A 13,727-nucleotide genomic window follows, 5' to 3' on the forward strand; every position below is an offset into this window, starting at 1 on the left:
TTTGTAGCTTGCTTTCTTATGTTTATGAGCCACAAGACAGACTAGTAATAATTGAAACTTTTCACCACAGAAGGAGACAGCTGGCAGAGTTTTTTTTTTGTGGGCTTACCCTATGTGGTCATGTTTACAGCTGCTCCCATTTTTTTTAAAAAAAAAAAGAAAGGAAGAAAGAAAGAGAAATTGAAGAGTGGCACAGAAGAAATTAATCCTACTATGTCTGCATAGTAAACTGTTACCTGTTCTTTCCAGACCTTCATCTTTTAATGCCCACATCTTCCTCAAGATGTTTTCACTGTATTTGCAGCACTGGTGGGCTGTTTCCCCTTAAGAGATTTCCAAGCTTTTTATGTAGCAGTATGTCATGTGACACCCCAGTTGTCATGGCAAATATTTGTGTTTCATGAAACACATGGGTTAAAAAAAAAATCAATGTAAATGGCCAAATCCCAAGATGGACAGGCCTTCAGGCTAGTGTTTGGCCTGCACCATGATTGTTTCAGATTCAGCTGTTTAACAGGCTGTGCGAAGGCCATGGGCTAATGTGCATAATGGGAACAGGCAGGCGCACCTGTTTTGATTCTCACTGTGTTCGAGCTCTCAGGTTCCACAGTTTCTAGGTAACAGATCTACAGGTAATATAAATATGACTGTGTTTTAGCCAGTAAGTGGTCTATCTCGAAAATATATATATTTTAAATAATGACATTTCCTGAGTGCTAATTAACCCTGCCTTTAATCTCTTCCCTGTCGACTTCATGAAGCTTTCCCCTACTGCTAAAAGCAGTAATATTTGAAGACTTCCCCGTGGTCCCGAATTAGTACATTTCTGAATTGACTCTTCAGCGGTAAATGAAATTATTCATTACTCTGTGGAAAGTTCCTAGCATGGAAGTTAAAAGGCTAAGAGAAAGACTGTGATATGCCTGGACTCATGATAAACCCAGAACAGAGCTTGGATCAGTCCCCACCACCGGGCAGTGTGATACCACATGGAGAAACCCTTTCTTGAAAATACTTCTCTGCCTGTCCCCTCGAAGTGGGACTTGGCATCCGATTATAGTTGTTTCTGTAAATATTTACTTTGTCAAACTCTTTCTTCAAAGCAAACAGGGCCCTTGGCAAGCAGAGCATCACTGTCTGGGGTGGGAAATGTCTTTCTGATTATTAGCTCCTGCCTGCCTGGAAAGAGGGGATAGGCTGGCCCAGAGGGGGAAGCTGGGGAAGTGGGGGGCGGGGGAGGGGGAGGGAGAGACTCTGTGCCTTCTATTTGTTTTGTAAAATTGCCCATGAGAGTCATTTTGACTTAAACTGTGTCTGTTCTTCATTGTAGGGGAAAGGCAGAAAGTCAAGAGGATATCATGATAGGAAGGTCTATAATTTGTGTGACTAGTTGAAATTTGGGGTTTGTCACCTGATGTCCCTTCCTTTTGCTTCAGGGCAAAAGTACGGGAGGCAGGTTTGACAGCTGGAGACGACAACAAAAGTTCTTTCGCTCTTCTTTTATAAAAGAAATTAAATCATGTTTTCAGAAAAGAAAACATGGTTCATTTGAAGTGGAAAACCCTTTTTTCCCCCTCTGTTGGGACTGAATTATTTCTCAGACTGCAGTCCAAAAAAGTGATTTAGCGTACTCAAATTTTTCTGAATCACATCAGTCTTCAACCTCTATCTAAGATTTTCATCTTTTAAAAGTACACTTAGAAAGAATAAAACAAAAAAACAAAACTCAGTTGTCCTCCAGCATGTACTTACACGTGTGCGTGTGTTTATACACGTGCACACATGCATACTACATCTATGATGTAATAGGTAAGGGTGTGGGATTTAGAGTTAAGCTGACTAAAAGAAATAAGGTAACCAAAAAGTTGGAAAAATAAAATAGTTCCCACAATGGCAAGTACATGCCAGTGAGGAGCATTCCGTAAGGCCATGCATGTGTAATAAAAGTTCTGAACACCCAACTAGTAAGTAACAGAGCAAGAGCTGGATTTTCCTCTTACTAATAAGGGAACTTCGAGCAAGTCACTTAAATTCTCTGTACCCCACTTGCCTCCTCTGAGAAATGGGGATGATACCTCCTTTCTCTAGGGTGGCTGTGAGGGTTAGAGGCTTTAATGTGTGTGAAAGTGCTCTGGAACAATAAAGTGCTTGTTTCATAATGCACTAGTCTATTTTTAAGAGCATCTTCTAGGCCTCCCTCTCTTGGTGATCTTATCAGTAAGAAGTTCATAGGGAGTTTAGTCACCCCTTTTCAAGGAAAAAGAGACCACCTTTTGGATCTCCTTATACTCCTGAAGAGCTGAGAGCAGACAGGGCTGTATTTATAGCAATGACTGCATATAGTCGTCTGAACCTGACAGAAGGGTGCTCCTGGATAAACAAATCAGTGCAATTCGATCCCCTAGCTTTCCTTGACTTCTTGCTGTGAGGTAATTGTGAGCTTGCTCCTGCACCTTAAAATTAGGATGCGTTATAGTTTTCTCAGGGCGTATGCCCAGTAGTGGGATTGCTGGGTCATATGGTAGTTCTATTTGTAGTTTTTTAAGGAACCTCCATACTGTTCTCCATAGTGGCTGTACCAATTCACATTCCCACCAGCAGTGCAGGAGCGTTCCCTTTTCTCCACACCCTCTCCAGCATTTATTGTTTCTAGATTTTTTGATGATGGCCATTCTGACCGGTGTGAGATGATATCTCATTGTAGTTTTGATTTGCATTTCTCTAATGATCAATGAAGTTGAGCATTCTTTCATGTGTTTGTTGGCAATCTGTATATCTTCTTTGGAGAAATGTACCAAAATGTTCATTGCAGCTCTATTTACAATAGCCAGGAGATGGAAGCAACTTAAGTGTCCATCATCGGATGAATGGATAAAGAAGATGTGGCACATATATACAATGGATAATTACTCAGCCATAAAAAGAAACGAAATTGAGTTATTTGTAGTAAGGTGGATGGACCTAGAGTCTTTCATACAGAGTGAAGTAAGTCAGAAAGAGAAAGACAAATACCGTATGCTAACACATAAATATGGAATCTAAGAAAAAAAAAATTTCATGAAGAACCTAGGGGTAAGACGGGAATAAAGACACAGACCTACTAGAGAATGGACTTGAGGATATGGGGAGGGGGAAGGGTAAGCTGTGACAAAGCGAGAGAGTGGCATGGACATATATATACTACCAAACGTAAACTAGATAGCTAGTGGGAAGCAGCCACATAGTACAAGGAGATCAGCTCGGTGCTTTGTGACCACCTAGAGGGGTGGGATAGGGAGGGTGGGAGGGAGGGAGACGCAAGAGGGAAGAGATATGGGAACATATGTGTATGTATAACTGATTCACTTTGTTATAAAGCAGAAACTAACACACCATTGTAAAGCAATTACACTCCAATAAAGATGTAAAAAATAATAAATAAATAAATAAATAAATAAAATTAGGATGCGCTTTAAGAATACTAAGGCATTATCTATCTGGAATATTTCTAACAGCTAATGTTGATTGAGCATGTTCTTAGAACATGGCACTAAGCATCTTCCATACCCACTGAATGCTCACAGCAGCCCTAGAACCTTTGTACTGTCATTGTCCCCAGGCCCACACAGCTGGTAAAGAGGTACAGAGGCTCCAGAATTTGTACCCCCTCCACATACCAGGTTATGAACTCTTCCTCATGGGCTGGTTTTCCAGATATTACTACTACTACTACTATTACTACCAGCAACTAACATGCATGTTCCTAACACTTTACAGGGAACATCTCACTTCATTTTTACAACATCTCTATGTAGTAGGTACTATTATTATTCCCATTATACTGGGAGGACCTGCATACAGGGAGGTGAAGGTCATCCAACTAGTAAGTGACACAGCCAGAATGAACTGCATGACTGTCAGAGCCCCAAAGCATTAGACACTTTTTAAAAACCTCAATAATTTTTGATGGAAATCTTTCTAAAAGATGTATCTCTGCCTCCCTAATATAATTTTAACATTTTCTCTCTTCAGTATTATATATGCATATATCCAGTTTCCGGTGTCTTTTTTTGTTTGTTTCCTTCAGTATCAGGACAGTAGTTGTCACCTTTGCTCTCATGTCTACTTTTATTGGTTCTGAATTTAACAGCCCTTTCTGTGTCTTCTAGATCATTTAACCAAGTACATCTTGTTGAATAAGTTTGAGTCAATCAAGTTCTGCATAAGGATCCAGGAATAAAATAATAAACCATAGTAGAGTTTGTAGTAGTTATTTCAAGAAATCCAAAAAGAAATCCTAGGCCTTTATTTTTAGGAATCTAGTTCAAAGGTTTCAAGTTGCTAAAACTGCCTCTCTTAACAAATAAATCTTTTTATTATTTTAACAACTATGTCTATGGGACGTGAGGGTCCAGGTTAAATTCATGAGTGTGTTTGCTTCTGGGAATGGTGGAGGGAGAGGAATGAGCTAAAAAGAAATATAGAGAGGACTTCAATTGTACCTAATGTTTTGTTTCTTTCATTTAAACACACATATAAATATATGAATAAATATATTTAAAATGTATGTTATAAATAATAACTATAAATATATAAAATGTACTATAGTTTTAAACTATTAAAAATTTAAATATATGTATTTTTGTCTTCTTTGCATCATAGGTATATACATATATATATATCATATATATCTATTATATATATTCTGTGTTATCTAACCTCACAGTAGGACCTCACAGTACAACATAATTCATCCTCATGGAGATCCTCCTGATTTAAAGCTACTGGACTTTTGTAGTTCACTCTCTTGAGTTTATGAGCCACAGATACATATATATCTCAAAGAAGACAAAAGATTAACATGTGTCCATGGTAGATTTTTAAATTATTCTCTATACTTTTCTGTATTCTAGAGACTTTTTCTAAATTAAAGAAAAAAATAAAAGAAAATCCTATTTCTCAAGTCATACCTCTGTTGTAAAATTTCCTTCGGTGTAGAAAGGTTAGGTTTGGGTGATAACATTTTAATGTCAAATGTGGGGTCTTGCTTCTCTTAGTCATTTTGTTATATTGTTACTTTCTTTAGTATTTTCCCAACATATCAATATATTCTTAATCTTCTTGTTAGAAAACTGTGATTATTTTTCAGGTAAGTCAGCTGAACTATTTTAATCAGGTAACAAGTGTGACAGTGAACATATCAGTGCCCCATCCAGTCTCCTTCCCCCCTATCTGTATAAAGAGGAGATTAGACCAGGTCATTGTTTTTAAGGAGCTTCCACATCCCCTATGACACTCACCCTGATGCCCCCAGGTAAAGGAGAAAAGTAGAAGCTCCCAGTAGGTGGGGTTTAGGCCTCTCACCCACAGCAGCTGTGTTAACTGTTTTACCTCTTTAACATCAAATTATGTTGTTTTTGAACAAAGTGTTCCAGGCTTAAAAATACATACTTTGAAAACCACTAAGTGATCTCTAGCAGCAGTTTCGACTTTGACTTGTCACGTCTAGTGGTGGAAGAAGACTACTTCTTGAAGAGTATACAGTGCCTTCCTGGTTGGCTCTGTGCTTCCATCACAAGCTGGTCTCCTTTCTTGTCTTGGCCTAAAGGGTTAAAGAGAGTGAGGTATGTACTTTGACAAGCATTAGCACTCAAAAACTGGAGGTACAAGATGAGATTCAAAAGGAAGTCCAAGGCTAATTTTCTCTTTTAGACTCACTTTCCATGATAAGACCTCATTTAATTTACCAACTTAAAGGAAGAAGAGGAAAATAAATCTGAAAACAGAAGAAAAACTGTGGCATCTTTCAAAGCCATTTTCTGTTTTCTCTAACTCATTAGAAATTGTCAGCTTTACCTATGTATTTTTGGCGTGAAACTTTCAAAGTGAATTAAAACTAAACAGTTTTATTTGCAAAACAATTTTTCTTGCAAGATATCATTGACAAGAAAAATTTTTATAAAATTATTTTTACTTCATAGCATCATCTAACTACATTTTTTTTAACATTTTGAAATTTATTTATTTATTTTTGATTATGTTGGGTCTTCGTTGCTGCGTGTGTGCTTTCTCTAGTTGCGGTGAGCGGGGGCTACTCTTCATTGCTGTGCACAGGCTTCTCATTGTGGTGGCTTCTCTTGTTGTGGAGCACAGGCTCTAGGCATGCAGTCTTCAGTAGTTGTGGCTTAGGGGCTCAGTAGTTGTGGTACACGGGCTTAACTGCTCCGTGGCATGTGGCATCTTCCCAGACCCGGGCTGGAACCCGGGTCCCCTGCATTGGCAGGTGGATTTTTAACCACTGCGCCACCAAGGAAATCCCTAATTGTACATTTTCATTGCATGTGATTAATAATTTTATTGGGTTGATCAAAAAGTTCGTTTTGTTTTTTCTGTAAGGTGGCTCTAGTAGCACTCAGTTGTCTTTAACTTCATTTGAAACAATTTTGTTAGATTGTATTGTGACAGCTGTCATATCAGCATGCATTTAAAAAAAAACTTATCAAAATTTGTGAATTTTTATGTAGCCATTTTAATTTTGAAGATGGAAGAAAAAAAGTAACATTTTCAGCATATTATGCTTTATTATTTCAAGAAAGGTAAAAACGCAACTGAAACGCAAAAAAAGATCTGTGCAGTGTATGGAGAAGGTGCTGTGACTGATAGAATGTGTCAAAAGTGGTTTGCGAAGTTTCATGCTGGAGACTTCTCGCTCGACAATGCTCCACGGTTCGGGGGTAGACCAGTTGAGGTTGATAGCGATCAAATCGAGACATTAATTTAGAACAATCAATGTTATACCACGCGGGAGACAGCCAACATACTCAAAATATCCAAATCAAGTGTTGAAAATCATTTGCATCAGCTTCGTTATGTTCATCACTTTGATGTTTAGGTTCCACGTAAGTTAAGCAAAAATAACCTTGACCATACTTCCGCATGTGATTATCTACTTAAACTTAATGAAAACGTTCCATTTTTAAAACAAATTGTGATGGATGATGAAAAGTGGATACTGCACAATAATGAGGAATGGGAGAGATTGTGGGGCAAGCAAGATGAACCACCATCAACCACACAAAGGAGGATCTTCATCCAAGGAAGGTGATGTTGTGTATATGGTGGGACTGGAAGGGAGTCCTCTATTATGAGCTCCTTCCGGAAAACCAAACCATTCATTCCAACAAGTACTGCTCCCAATTAGACCAACTGAAAGCAGCACTCAATGAAAAGCATCCAGAATAGTCAACAGAAAATGCATAATCTGCCATCAGGATAACCCAAGACCGCATGTTTCTTTGATGACCAGACAAAAACTGTTACAGCTTGGCTGGGAAGTTCTCATTTATCCGCCATATTCACCAGACATTGCACCTTCAGATTTCCATTTATTTCGGTCTTTACAAAATTCTCTTAATGGAAAAATTTTCAATTTCCTGGAAGACTGTAAAAGGCACCTGGAACAGTTTTTTGCTCAAAAAGATAAAAATTGGGGGGAAGATGGAATTATGAAGTTGCCTGAAAAATGCAGAAGGTGGTGGAACAAAAGGGTGATTACATTGTTCAATAAAGTTCTTGGTGAAAACGAAAAATGTGTCTATTTTTACTTAAAAACTGAAGGCACTTTTTGGCCAACTCAATACTTACATACACCAGAAAAAAGCTTATCAATAAACCACAAGATAATTTTTATTTTTTTGCTATGTCCCTTTCTTTTATCAAATTATGACCTGATCATCCATAGATGGACTAGAAAGTTCAGAAGGAGAAGAAAATATCAGAAAGGAGAAAAAAAAGCCTAGATATGCAAGAAAATTTTTTTCCATAACCCTTTGGCATTATTTAAACTTTGGCATGTCCCTTTGTTGATATCATACTGTATATTCAACTGTCATTTTACTCTTTTCACCTAACAGCTTATCATAAGCCTTTACATATATGGTTTGAAACTCTTTATAAAACATTTTTTTTTTTGTGGTACGCGGGCCTCTCACTGTTGTGGCCTCTCCCGTTGCGGAGCACAGGCTCCGGACGCACAGGCTCAGCGGCCATGGCTCACGGGCCCAGCCGCTCCGCGGCATATGGGATATTCCCGGACCGGGGCACGAACCCGTGTCCCCTGCACCGACAGGCGGACTCTCAACCACTGCGCCACCAGGGAAGCCCTATAAAAGATTTTTAATGCCTACGTAATATTCTGTCTTGACAATATACCACAATTTTCTTAGCCATTATCCTGTTGACATTAAATTATAAATGTCAAATTATTAATAAGTATTATTATTAGTAAATAAGTAAATAATTTCCAGTTTTTCTCTGTTATAAATAAGACTGCCATGAACATCTTTCAACTTTGTACATAAATCTTTGTATTTAGGCTAAATCTTAGCAATAGAACTCTTTGCTCAAAGGGTATGGACATTTTCCGATCCAAGTAACCAAACTTCCTATTAGTGCTCCAAAACTGAAGCTATGAGTTTACAAATAATTTGTATGATCATAGTACAGCATTGAGCTGTAAATGCAGCCCAAGTGGCTATGAGCCTAAATTTTACAATTCATTCATGCATTCAACTAATCTTTATTGACCTCTGATGGTGGGCCAGGCAGTGTACCAGGCACTGGGGATACAGCAGTGAACAAAACAAATCAAGTTTTTGCCTTCTTAGGATTTATATTCTAGTAAGGGAGGCAGAAAGTTGTTTATTTTAATATTATGTGAGGAAGTGATAAGTGCTATGAGTTAAAATAAAGCAGACTATATATGTAGGTATAGAGAGTGTGACAAGGTGGGGTATTATAAGAATTCTGCGGGCTTCCCCGGTGGCGCAGTGGTTGAGAGTCCGCCTGCCGATGCAGGGGACACGGGTTCGTGCCCCAATCCAGGAGGATCCCACATGCCACGGAGCGGCTGGGCCCGTGAGCCATGGCTGCTGAGCCTGCGCGTTCGGAGCCTGTGCTCCGCAACGAGAGAGGCCACAACAGTGAGAGGCCCGCGTACCTCAATTAAAAAAACCAAAAAAAAGAATTCTGCAAGTGTTCAGTGATCTGTGACCAACGGACTTGCTGTACACACATTTTTCCTCAAGAAAATTGTCATGTCAAGCTTTACTTTGGTGATGATAGAGGTCCTTCTCAAGGCTTGCTCTTTTTCCTTTACCTGTAGAGAAAATGATACTGTGTCTTTTCTCAGGAAACTAGGAATCCAGGCTGCTTTTGATTCCCATCCTTATCAGGTACATATATCCCCAGCAGGTGCTACCCATCAATCATAATTGGCCCTTAACTATGTCACATTCTCACAGAGAATAATAGAAGGGTAGCAGAAAAGAGGAAATCAATGAAGCAGTGAAATGAAATGTGCCTCTAGAAAAGGAAGTTTTACATTTGACTGAAAATATACGCCCTCTATTTAAAAAATCTTCCTGATTTTGTTCTGTTTGATCTTCAACCAGAATTGGATCCATTGAGTGTTTTTGTTCCGAAAGAATGCAAACAGGGATGGGGATTTTTTCTCCTCAGGAAGTGTTTCAGAGTTCAGGAAAACTCATTTAAATAAAGATACCTTTCAAAACAACTGCAGAGGGCTTCCCTGGTGGCACAGTGGTTGAGAGTCCGCCTGCTGATGCAGGGGACACGGGTTCGTGCCCCGGTCCGGGAGGATCTCACATGCCGCGGAGCGGCTGGGCCCGTGAGTCATGGCCACTGAGCCTGCGCGTCCGGAGCCTGTGCTCCGCAACGGGAGAGGCCACAACAGTGAGAGGCCTGCGTACCGCAAAAAAACAAAACAACTGCAGAAATTATCCCTAGAAGATTGCTGCTGACATGAGTTGCCTTTACAGTCAACGCAATGAGTTCTCTATTTTTGTTTTTTGTTCTCTTTATAAAGGTTAAGGGCTCTGACTCTCACTTTTAACTGACCCTTAAGGGTTATGCAGTTTGTACGTCCTACAGACTGACAGCTGCTCTGCTGATTTGCAGACCCTAAAATACTGGACTATCCCTCTTTAGGGTTCTCTCCCCATGACCATCTTTACACAGAGTTGGTGCAGGCAGCTCTTCCTCTATTGTAGTTTGCAAGTGCAAGAAAGAGTTTCCTACATAAAAAATAGAAAAGGAAAAAACATCCCTGGGTCTCTTTCATGGTACATGAAGTGAAGCTATTGGAGATGTTTGCTTTTGATGTGATGGCCTGACTAGCTCCAGGAGTTTATTAAACACAGATACTACTGCAGAGGTAACACTTTAAGTCAGAGAGACACAGGGTATCAGAATTAGAAGTGCCCTGAGGTAAATTGAAACCCCATGGGAGAAGTGACTTCCCAAGGCCACAGAGGAAGGTGGTGACAACCTAGATCCCAAGACTTCTTCAAATCCATCACTTTTCCACCACACCATGGTTCTCTGGCATGTTCACAGGGGTTAGCTTAACAGACTGCTTTTCAAATAAGAAAGGAACAGTAAGTCAAGGCCAGGTTGACTTTGATGAAGGAGATGGCAAAAGGAAGGCTGAGAAGGAGAGCACAGCTTGGTAACGGGCCATATAGGATGTTCTGGACAGTTAGGGCTGTGGGCATTGGTGGGATGTGGGCAGGGAATAGCAACTAGCTGTTTGATCTTTGGTAAGTCACTTAACCTCTCTGAGCCTCCGTTTCCTCATCTATGGTAATAACCACATGGACTGGAAGTAAGGCAGTGAAAAATTCTTTACACATACTCCGATCTTCACAACTTCATAGGGACCTCTCTTTTGTACAGATGAGAAACTTTTAGTTTCAGAAAGGATGTTGTCTTAGTCTGCTCAGGCTGCCGTAACAAAATACTATAGACTGTGTGGCTTAAACAACAAACATTTAATTCTCACAGTTCTGGAGGCTGGTAGTCCAAGGTCAGGATGCCCGTATGGTTGGGTCCTGGTGAGAGCCCTCTTTCTGGTTTGCAAATGGTCACCTTCTTGCTGTATCTTCCCATGAGATCATCCCGATTTTGTCTGTTCTTATAAGGGCATTAGTCTCATCATGAAGGCTCCACCCTCATGTCCTAATTTCCTCTCAAAGGCCCCATCTCTGGGGACTAAGGCTTCAACATATGAATCTTGCGGGGACACAAACATTCAGTCTATAGCACGTGGTAAGCTGCCCAAGAATACATAGCACATCGTGGCAGAGCTTGGACTTGATCTCAGGTTAGTCAGACTTCAAGGCCAAGGCTCATTTCCCTGGACCCATAATATCCTATTTGAGTTAAAAGTGAGGTCAGTGACCTTCAAGATACTTCATGCTCTAAAATTCAGCACTATGGTTATGCTGAATCCCTGAACCCTGATTAGGTCAGCTATTGTCCCTGAATATTGTAAATATCTTTCAAACAAATCTAACAAGCTGAAGTCTTGATGTCTGTTCTGTACAAAGCTTAACACATTGTGGACCCTCAGCAAATATTAAAGAATGGGACAGACAAATGGCATCCCTGGTCTTCAGGGAGTAATGAATTCTCCATCTTTGAGTCACTCCACTCATACTCTGAACTAAGCTCTCCCTTAGAGCCATAATGGCAGGAAGAAACATTCTTTTTCACACAATGGAATTGCTTAGGTTAATTACTAGTGGATATGTTTGGGTGTTTGAGAAACTGAACATCGGCTTATAGATTCAGAAGCGATTTAGTCTATCCTTCTAGGCAAATCATTCTCTAAAGATGATATCGTTGTTGGATTATCCCAAATACTTGACCATTTACCACCAAGAGATCTCGTTTATATCCAATTTAGAGATCCTTGGCTACAATTTGATCCCACATCCACATGCTATCCACATGTTTGAAAAGAACATTTTTCATAAATACATTCAGCTTAGATTTAAATACATGTTTTCTGGATTTTTTTCTTTGCAGCAGTTATGTCTGAATTTTATTTTACTTTATTTTTATTATTTTTGGCTGCATTGGGTCTTCGTTGCTGCGCGCGGGCTTTCTCTAGTTGCGGGGAGCGGGGGCTACTCTTTCTTGCGGTGCACGGGCTTCTCATTGCAGTGGCTTCTCTTGTTGCGGAGCACGGGGTCTAGGCACGTGGGCTTCAGTAGCTGTGGCACACGAACTTAGTTGCTCCATGACATGTGGGATCTTCCTGGACCAGGCTCGAACCCATGTCCCCTGCATTGGCAGGCGGATTCTTAACCACTCTGCAACCAGGGAAGCCCTATGTCTGAATTTTAGAAGCTAATACCGGGCCTGTCTGTTTTTGCTTCACATCTGTGACTTACATATGTAATCATCATCTTGCCTTTCTGGTTTTTGTATTAGACTTAGAATTTTTCCTAAATAACTTCCTCATAAACTCTCAAAGTTACCTAATTAGTGATTATACTTTGCAAATGAAGAAGAGCATTTCTCAGCTAGTTGACTCAGTTAGTTAGAACAGGATGCTAATAATTAGGCCACAACCACAGGTTTGGGCTCTGTGTGGGCCAATTAGTAAGTGCAGGCATCTCACAAAGGTGTGGCAGGTGTCCCAAAAGGGACCAGGTGAGAATGCGGATGGCACAACAGACAGCCATCCCCACTATAAGTGTGGCTACTGAGTCAGTAACACTGCATTAGGAGTGCAGCACATCTTAAAAGAGAACAGGGGGAAAGAGGATGGGAGGAAGGAAGGGAGGAAGGAAAGGGAACGGAAGGGAAGGGAAGGGAGGAAGGCAACAAATAATTGTAGACAAGTTCATGGAGATAAATAGTAAAGGAAGAATAGCAGAAGGAACCAGAACCTGAAGCCTGGCGTGACCTTTAATCAGGGCTCTTATTCCTAGCAGGCTGTGAAGCAGCTTTGTCTTTACCTGCTCAATGGATCTCACAATGCTGATGCACTGCTTTAATTTGGGAAGGCTTTCTCTTGAGAGACATGACTTTTCTTGCTCTAAGTCTAAAGTGCTCCCAAGTGTGGCATTCTCCGTGACAGATGTACTACAGTTACGCTTTAGCTGACTCCAAACCCATAGCTTCCCTGTGCCTGAGTGGTCTATTTGATGTCCAAGAGTATTTTTCCTTTGAGAGCAGGTCTTTACTGGAATATCATCCAAGAAGGTAGGGAGGTGTAATCCCTTTGTTCTAAGACAGCCACCGTTCAATTCAGTAACCCCATTTCCACTGCACGGCTATCCTTTCAAAAGGTCTTAAATGCATTTGCTGTTGTATGTCAATGCCCTAGACCTACCCCCTGGAAGGGCACTGTCCAAGAGAGACTTAAGAGTCCTCTCCTTTCTAAACTTCTCCCCAAGATTGCTCCAATTCCACATGACTCTCCGTAAAGAAAAGAAATTTCAAAACTAGTTTAACGTTACCAAGGAGAGCAGATCCTCCGGCGAATCTCCTGTCCATAGCTGCGCTTCCTATAGGAATCTCAGGGTCTTGCTGTCAGGATCAATCATGTGACTGGCAGGACCAGCCAGCTCCATACATGTCCATCTGTGATTATTTTGCATGTCTGTTTCTCACTGAGGAAGCACCACCATTCTTCTCTGAATTCTAACCTTCCCACCATCTTCTTCTTGAAGGAAGGCGGAATCAAAGCCACAGGGCCATTGCTGTTGGAACATGTGCCCCTTGTCTTCTACCAGGAGCTCCAGCTCCTGCTGCCAGGGTTGATGTCTGCAGAAGGAGGCATTGCTTCTCTAACTCCCTCTTGCCTGTCCAAGAAGAAGAAATTTGTTTCCATCTACCAAACAGTTTGCATTCTCTCTTGGAGCCTTGATTAGCTC

General features: G+C 40.6%; 1 protein-coding gene across 1 annotated transcript in view; it reads left to right on the forward strand.

The window, feature by feature from the left end:
• Window positions 1–1,336: 1,336 nt before the first annotated feature.
• Window positions 1,337–13,727, forward strand: part of LOC309818325 (IQ domain-containing protein H-like) — a gene marked incomplete at both ends in the record, with an annotated part of 111,487 nt that continues 99,096 nt past the window's right edge. The window contains one exon of the mRNA XM_082647995.1: window positions 1,337–1,369. The remainder of the gene's footprint in view (window positions 1,370–13,727) is intronic.

This window comes from Grampus griseus (assembly GCF_964374135.1).
Source record: "Grampus griseus genome assembly, chromosome: 2".
NCBI lineage: Eukaryota > Metazoa > Chordata > Mammalia > Artiodactyla > Delphinidae > Grampus > Grampus griseus.